This window comes from Gadus chalcogrammus, chromosome 12 (assembly GCF_026213295.1).
Source record: "Gadus chalcogrammus isolate NIFS_2021 chromosome 12, NIFS_Gcha_1.0, whole genome shotgun sequence".
NCBI classification, from domain to species: domain Eukaryota; kingdom Metazoa; phylum Chordata; class Actinopteri; order Gadiformes; family Gadidae; genus Gadus; species Gadus chalcogrammus.
Window position 1 is genome coordinate 5,797,314 of NC_079423.1, and position 7,097 is coordinate 5,804,410.

The window sequence follows — 7,097 nt, forward strand, 5'->3', positions numbered from 1 at the left end:
GCTACTGTATAAAACCTGGTTTTGCGCCTGCACTAATTGCTTACGGCCATACCACCCTGAACACGCCCGATCTCGTCTGATCTCGGAAGCTAAGCAGGGTCGGGCCTGGTTAGTACTTGGATGGGAGACCGCCTGGGAATACCAGGTGCTGTAAGCTTTTTCTTTTTCAACTCGAGCTCATTGACTCCGTGGCCTACCGTGGCGTACCGTGACCTGATGTTTACTGCCAACCGCTTTGGAGGATTTAAGCAACATACAAAAACTGACAACGTCTCTCAAAACTATTTTTGTGAAACATGAGGACAGTATAGTGATACTGCCAGCAGGGAGCACCAGAGAGCTGAACCGACAGTTGTACATTTCTTAAACTTTCACCAACACAAACACGCACGCTCACTTCAGATCATGGGAGGACGTCAAAAAATCACCACCCATTCTCTGACACTTTAACCGTTAACCTTGGTTCAAACATTTAACATCACACGCACACGCAGTGTATTTCAGATAATTAATGAATTCAGATGTCACAATGATCGTTTACATGGATAAGGAGTCCTACTGAATCAATTACTGCCGTTTATATCTAACTAATGATTGTTTTTGTAAGAGTGTAACGTCGAGCCTCAGCAGCTTTCTCACTCCTTATGTGCTACTGTATAAAACCTGGTTTTGCGCCTGCACTAATTGCTTACGGCCATACCACCCTGAACACGCCCGATCTCGTCTGATCTCGGAAGCTAAGCAGGGTCGGGCCTGGTTAGTACTTGGATGGGAGACCGCCTGGGAATACCAGGTGCTGTAAGCTTTTTCTTTTTCAACTCGAGCTCATTGACTCCGTGGCCTACCGTGGCGTACCGTGACCTGATGTTTACTGCCAACCGCTTTGGAGGATTTAAGCAACATACAAAAACTGACAACGTCTCTCAAAACTATTTTTGTGAAACATGAGGACAGTATAGTGATACTGCCAGCAGGGAGCACCAGAGAGCTGAACCGACAGTTGTACATTTCTTAAACTTTCACCAACACAAACACGCACGCTCACTTCAGATCATGGGAGGACGTCAAAAAATCACCACCCATTCTCTGACACTTTAACCGTTAACCTTGGTTCAAACATTTAACATCACACGCACACGCAGTGTATTTCAGATAATTAATGAATTCAGATGTCACAATGATCGTTTACATGGATAAGGAGTCCTACTGAATCAATTACTGCCGTTTATATCTAACTAATGATTGTTTTTGTAAAGTGTAACGTCGAGCCTCAGCAGCTTTCTCACTCCTTATGTGCTACTGTATAAAACCTGGTTTTGCGCCTGCACTAATTGCTTACGGCCATACCACCCTGAACACGCCCGATCTCGTCTGATCTCGGAAGCTAAGCAGGGTCGGGCCTGGTTAGTACTTGGATGGGAGACCGCCTGGGAATACCAGGTGCTGTAAGCTTTTTCTTTTTCAACTCGAGCTCATTGACTCCGTGGCCTACCGTGGCGTACCGTGACCTGATGTTTACTGCCAACCGCTTTGGAGGATTTAAGCAACATACAAAAACTGACAACGTCTCTCAAAACTATTTTTGTGAAACATGAGGACAGTATAGTGATACTGCCAGCAGGGAGCACCAGAGAGCTGAACCGACAGTTGTACATTTCTTAAACTTTCACCAACACAAACACGCACGCTCACTTCAGATCATGGGAGGACGTCAAAAAATCACCACCCATTCTCTGACACTTTAACCGTTAACCTTGGTTCAAACATTTAACATCACACGCACACGCAGTGTATTTCAGATAATTAATGAATTCAGATGTCACAATGATCGTTTACATGGATAAGGAGTCCTACTGAATCAATTACTGCCGTTTATATCTAACTAATGATTGTTTTTGTAAAAGTGTAACGTCGAGCCTCAGCAGCTTTCTCACTCCTTATGTGCTACTGTATAAAACCTGGTTTTGCGCCTGCACTAATTGCTTACGGCCATACCACCCTGAACACGCCCGATCTCGTCTGATCTCGGAAGCTAAGCAGGGTCGGGCCTGGTTAGTACTTGGATGGGAGACCGCCTGGGAATACCAGGTGCTGTAAGCTTTTTCTTTTTCAACTCGAGCTCATTGACTCCGTGGCCTACCGTGGCGTACCGTGACCTGATGTTTACTGCCAACCGCTTTGGAGGATTTAAGCAACATACAAAAACTGACAACGTCTCTCAAAACTATTTTTGTGAAACATGAGGACAGTATAGTGATACTGCCAGCAGGGAGCACCAGAGAGCTGAACCGACAGTTGTACATTTCTTAAACTTTCACCAACACAAACACGCACGCTCACTTCAGATCATGGGAGGACGTCAAAAAATCACCACCCATTCTCTGACACTTTAACCGTTAACCTTGGTTCAAACATTTAACATCACACGCACACGCAGTGTATTTCAGATAATTAATGAATTCAGATGTCACAATGATCGTTTACATGGATAAGGAGTCCTACTGAATCAATTACTGCCGTTTATATCTAACTAATGATTGTTTTTGTAAAAGTGTAACGTCGAGCCTCAGCAGCTTTCTCACTCCTTATGTGCTACTGTATAAAACCTGGTTTTGCGCCTGCACTAATTGCTTACGGCCATACCACCCTGAACACGCCCGATCTCGTCTGATCTCGGAAGCTAAGCAGGGTCGGGCCTGGTTAGTACTTGGATGGGAGACCGCCTGGGAATACCAGGTGCTGTAAGCTTTTTCTTTTTCAACTCGAGCTCATTGACTCCGTGGCCTACCGTGGCGTACCGTGACCTGATGTTTACTGCCAACCGCTTTGGAGGATTTAAGCAACATACAAAAACTGACAACGTCTCTCAAAACTATTTTTGTGAAACATGAGGACAGTATAGTGATACTGCCAGCAGGGAGCACCAGAGAGCTGAACCGACAGTTGTACATTTCTTAAACTTTCACCAACACAAACACGCACGCTCACTTCAGATCATGGGAGGACGTCAAAAAATCACCACCCATTCTCTGACACTTTAACCGTTAACCTTGGTTCAAACATTTAACATCACACGCACACGCAGTGTATTTCAGATAATTAATGAATTCAGATGTCACAATGATCGTTTACATGGATAAGGAGTCCTACTGAATCAATTACTGCCGTTTATATCTAACTAATGATTGTTTTTGTAAGAGTGTAACGTCGAGCCTCAGCAGCTTTCTCACTCCTTATGTGCTACTGTATAAAACCTGGTTTTGCGCCTGCACTAATTGCTTACGGCCATACCACCCTGAACACGCCCGATCTCGTCTGATCTCGGAAGCTAAGCAGGGTCGGGCCTGGTTAGTACTTGGATGGGAGACCGCCTGGGAATACCAGGTGCTGTAAGCTTTTTCTTTTTCAACTCGAGCTCATTGACTCCGTGGCCTACCGTGGCGTACCGTGACCTGATGTTTACTGCCAACCGCTTTGGAGGATTTAAGCAACATACAAAAACTGACAACGTCTCTCAAAACTATTTTTGTGAAACATGAGGACAGTATAGTGATACTGCCAGCAGGGAGCACCAGAGAGCTGAACCGACAGTTGTACATTTCTTAAACTTTCACCAACACAAACACGCACGCTCACTTCAGATCATGGGAGGACGTCAAAAAATCACCACCCATTCTCTGACACTTTAACCGTTAACCTTGGTTCAAACATTTAACATCACACGCACACGCAGTGTATTTCAGATAATTAATGAATTCAGATGTCACAATGATCGTTTACATGGATAAGGAGTCCTACTGAATCAATTACTGCCGTTTATATCTAACTAATGATTGTTTTTGTAAAAGTGTAACGTCGAGCCTCAGCAGCTTTCTCACTCCTTATGTGCTACTGTATAAAACCTGGTTTTGCGCCTGCACTAATTGCTTACGGCCATACCACCCTGAACACGCCCGATCTCGTCTGATCTCGGAAGCTAAGCAGGGTCGGGCCTGGTTAGTACTTGGATGGGAGACCGCCTGGGAATACCAGGTGCTGTAAGCTTTTTCTTTTTCAACTCGAGCTCATTGCCTCCGTGGCCTACCGTGGCGTACCGTGACCTGATGTTTACTGCCAACCGCTTTGGAGGATTTAAGCAACATACAAAAACTGACAACGTCTCTCAAAACTATTTTTGTGAAACATGAGGACAGTATAGTGATACTGCCAGCAGGGAGCACCAGAGAGCTGAAACGACAGTTGTACATTTCTTAAACTTTCACCAACACAAACACGCACGCTCACTTCAGATCATGGGAGGACGTCAAAAAATCACCACCCATTCTCTGACACTTTAACCGTTAACCTTGGTTCAAACATTTAACATCACACGCACACGCAGTGTATTTCAGATAATTAATGAATTCAGATGTCACAATGATCGTTTACATGGATAAGGAGTCCTACTGAATCAATTACTGCCGTTTATATCTAACTAATGATTGTTTTTGTAAAAGTGTAACGTCGAGCCTCAGCAGCTTTCTCACTCCTTATGTGCTACTGTATAAAACCTGGTTTTGCGCCTGCACTAATTGCTTACGGCCATACCACCCTGAACACGCCCGATCTCGTCTGATCTCGGAAGCTAAGCAGGGTCGGGCCTGGTTAGTACTTGGATGGGAGACCGCCTGGGAATACCAGGTGCTGTAAGCTTTTTCTTTTTCAACTCGAGCTCATTGACTCCGTGGCCTACCGTGGCGTACCGTGACCTGATGTTTACTGCCAACCGCTTTGGAGGATTTAAGCAACATACAAAAACTGACAACGTCTCTCAAAACTATTTTTGTGAAACATGAGGACAGTATAGTGATACTGCCAGCAGGGAGCACCAGAGAGCTGAACCGACAGTTGTACATTTCTTAAACTTTCACCAACACAAACACGCACGCTCACTTCAGATCATGGGAGGACGTCAAAAAATCACCACCCATTCTCTGACACTTTAACCGTTAACCTTGGTTCAAACATTTAACATCACACGCACACGCAGTGTATTTCAGATAATTAATGAATTCAGATGTCACAATGATCGTTTACATGGATAAGGAGTCCTACTGAATCAATTACTGCCGTTTATATCTAACTAATGATTGTTTTTGTAAAAGTGTAACGTCGAGCCTCAGCAGCTTTCTCACTCCTTATGTGCTACTGTATAAAACCTGGTTTTGCGCCTGCACTAATTGCTTACGGCCATACCACCCTGAACACGCCCGATCTCGTCTGATCTCGGAAGCTAAGCAGGGTCGGGCCTGGTTAGTACTTGGATGGGAGACCGCCTGGGAATACCAGGTGCTGTAAGCTTTTTCTTTTTCAACTCGAGCTCATTGACTCCGTGCCTACCGTGGCGTACCGTGACCTGATGTTTACTGCCAACCGCTTTGGAGGATTTAAGCAACATACAAAAACTGACAACGTCTCTCAAAACTATTTTTGTGAAACATGAGGACAGTATAGTGATACTGCCAGCAGGGAGCACCAGAGAGCTGAACCGACAGTTGTACATTTCTTAAACTTTCACCAACACAAACACGCACGCTCACTTCAGATCATGGGAGGACGTCAAAAAATCACCACCCATTCTCTGACACTTTAACCGTTAACCTTGGTTCAAACATTTAACATCACACGCACACGCAGTGTATTTCAGATAATTAATGAATTCAGATGTCACAATGATCGTTTACATGGATAAGGAGTCCTACTGAATCAATTACTGCCGTTTATATCTAACTAATGATTGTTTTTGTAAAAGTGTAACGTCGAGCCTCAGCAGCTTTCTCACTCCTTATGTGCTACTGTATAAAACCTGGTTTTGCGCCTGCACTAATTGCTTACGGCCATACCACCCTGAACACGCCCGATCTCGTCTGATCTCGGAAGCTAAGCAGGGTCGGGCCTGGTTAGTACTTGGATGGGAGACCGCCTGGGAATACCAGGTGCTGTAAGCTTTTTCTTTTCAACTCGAGCTCATTGCCTCCGTGGCCTACCGTGGCGTACCGTGACCTGATGTTTACTGCCAACCGCTTTGGAGGATTTAAGCAACATACAAAAACTGACAACGTCTCTCAAAACTATTTTTGTGAAACATGAGGACAGTATAGTGATACTGCCAGCAGGGAGCACCAGAGAGCTGAAACGACAGTTGTACATTTCTTAAACTTTCACCAACACAAACACGCACGCTCACTTCAGATCATGGGAGGACGTCAAAAATCACCACCCATTCTCTGACACTTTAACCGTTAACCTTGGTTCAAACATTTAACATCACACGCACACGCAGTGTATTTCAGATAATTAATGAATTCAGATGTCACAATGATCGTTTACATGGATAAGGAGTCCTACTGAATCAATTACTGCCGTTTATATCTAACTAATGATTGTTTTTGTAAAGTGTAACGTCGAGCCTCAGCAGCTTTCTCACTCCTTATGTGCTACTGTATAAAACCTGGTTTTGCGCCTGCACTAATTGCTTACGGCCATACCACCCTGAACACGCCCGATCTCGTCTGATCTCGGAAGCTAAGCAGGGTCGGGCCTGGTTAGTACTTGGATGGGAGACCGCCTGGGAATACCAGGTGCTGTAAGCTTTTCTTTTTCAACTCGAGCTCATTGACTCCGTGGCCTACCGTGGCGTACCGTGACCTGATGTTTACTGCCAACCGCTTTGGAGGATTTAAGCAACATACAAAAACTGACAACGTCTCTCAAAACTATTTTTGTGAAACATGAGGACAGTATAGTGATACTGCCAGCAGGGAGCACCAGAGAGCTGAACCGACAGTTGTACATTTCTTAAACTTTCACCAACACAAACACGCACGCTCACTTCAGATCATGGGAGGACGTCAAAAAATCACCACCCATTCTCTGACACTTTAACCGTTAACCTTGGTTCAAACATTTAACATCACACGCACACGCAGTGTATTTCAGATAATTAATGAATTCAGATGTCACAATGATCGTTTACATGGATAAGGAGTCCTACTGAATCAATTACTGCCGTTTATATCTAACTAATGATTGTTTTTGTAAAGAGTGTAACGTCGAGC

At 44.5% G+C, this 7,097-nt stretch overlaps 1 protein-coding gene and 11 non-coding genes across 12 annotated transcripts in view; 11 read left to right on the plus strand and 1 right to left on the minus strand.

Moving 5' to 3' along the window:
- LOC130393447 (E3 ubiquitin-protein ligase Rnf220-like) overlaps positions 1–7,097 on the minus strand; it is a 51,713-nt gene that overhangs the window by 38,377 nt on the left and 6,239 nt on the right. The window lies entirely within an intron of this gene.
- LOC130397018 (5S ribosomal RNA) lies at positions 39–157 on the plus strand. The gene has a single exon (XR_008899628.1). It is a non-coding gene; the product is annotated as a 5S ribosomal RNA (ribosomal RNA).
- On the plus strand, positions 687–805 carry LOC130397029 (5S ribosomal RNA). The gene has a single exon (XR_008899639.1). It is a non-coding gene; the product is annotated as a 5S ribosomal RNA (ribosomal RNA).
- Positions 1,334–1,452, plus strand: LOC130397040 (5S ribosomal RNA). The gene has a single exon (XR_008899650.1). It is a non-coding gene; the product is annotated as a 5S ribosomal RNA (ribosomal RNA).
- Positions 1,982–2,100, plus strand: LOC130397052 (5S ribosomal RNA). Its single transcript, XR_008899661.1, has one exon. It is a non-coding gene; the product is annotated as a 5S ribosomal RNA (ribosomal RNA).
- On the plus strand, positions 2,630–2,748 carry LOC130397063 (5S ribosomal RNA). Its single transcript, XR_008899672.1, has one exon. It is a non-coding gene; the product is annotated as a 5S ribosomal RNA (ribosomal RNA).
- On the plus strand, positions 3,278–3,396 carry LOC130397075 (5S ribosomal RNA). Its single transcript, XR_008899683.1, has one exon. It is a non-coding gene; the product is annotated as a 5S ribosomal RNA (ribosomal RNA).
- LOC130397087 (5S ribosomal RNA) lies at positions 3,926–4,044 on the plus strand. The gene has a single exon (XR_008899694.1). It is a non-coding gene; the product is annotated as a 5S ribosomal RNA (ribosomal RNA).
- On the plus strand, positions 4,574–4,692 carry LOC130397099 (5S ribosomal RNA). Its single transcript, XR_008899705.1, has one exon. It is a non-coding gene; the product is annotated as a 5S ribosomal RNA (ribosomal RNA).
- On the plus strand, positions 5,222–5,340 carry LOC130397112 (5S ribosomal RNA). The gene has a single exon (XR_008899717.1). It is a non-coding gene; the product is annotated as a 5S ribosomal RNA (ribosomal RNA).
- LOC130397124 (5S ribosomal RNA) lies at positions 5,869–5,987 on the plus strand. Its single transcript, XR_008899728.1, has one exon. It is a non-coding gene; the product is annotated as a 5S ribosomal RNA (ribosomal RNA).
- Positions 6,514–6,632, plus strand: LOC130397136 (5S ribosomal RNA). Its single transcript, XR_008899739.1, has one exon. It is a non-coding gene; the product is annotated as a 5S ribosomal RNA (ribosomal RNA).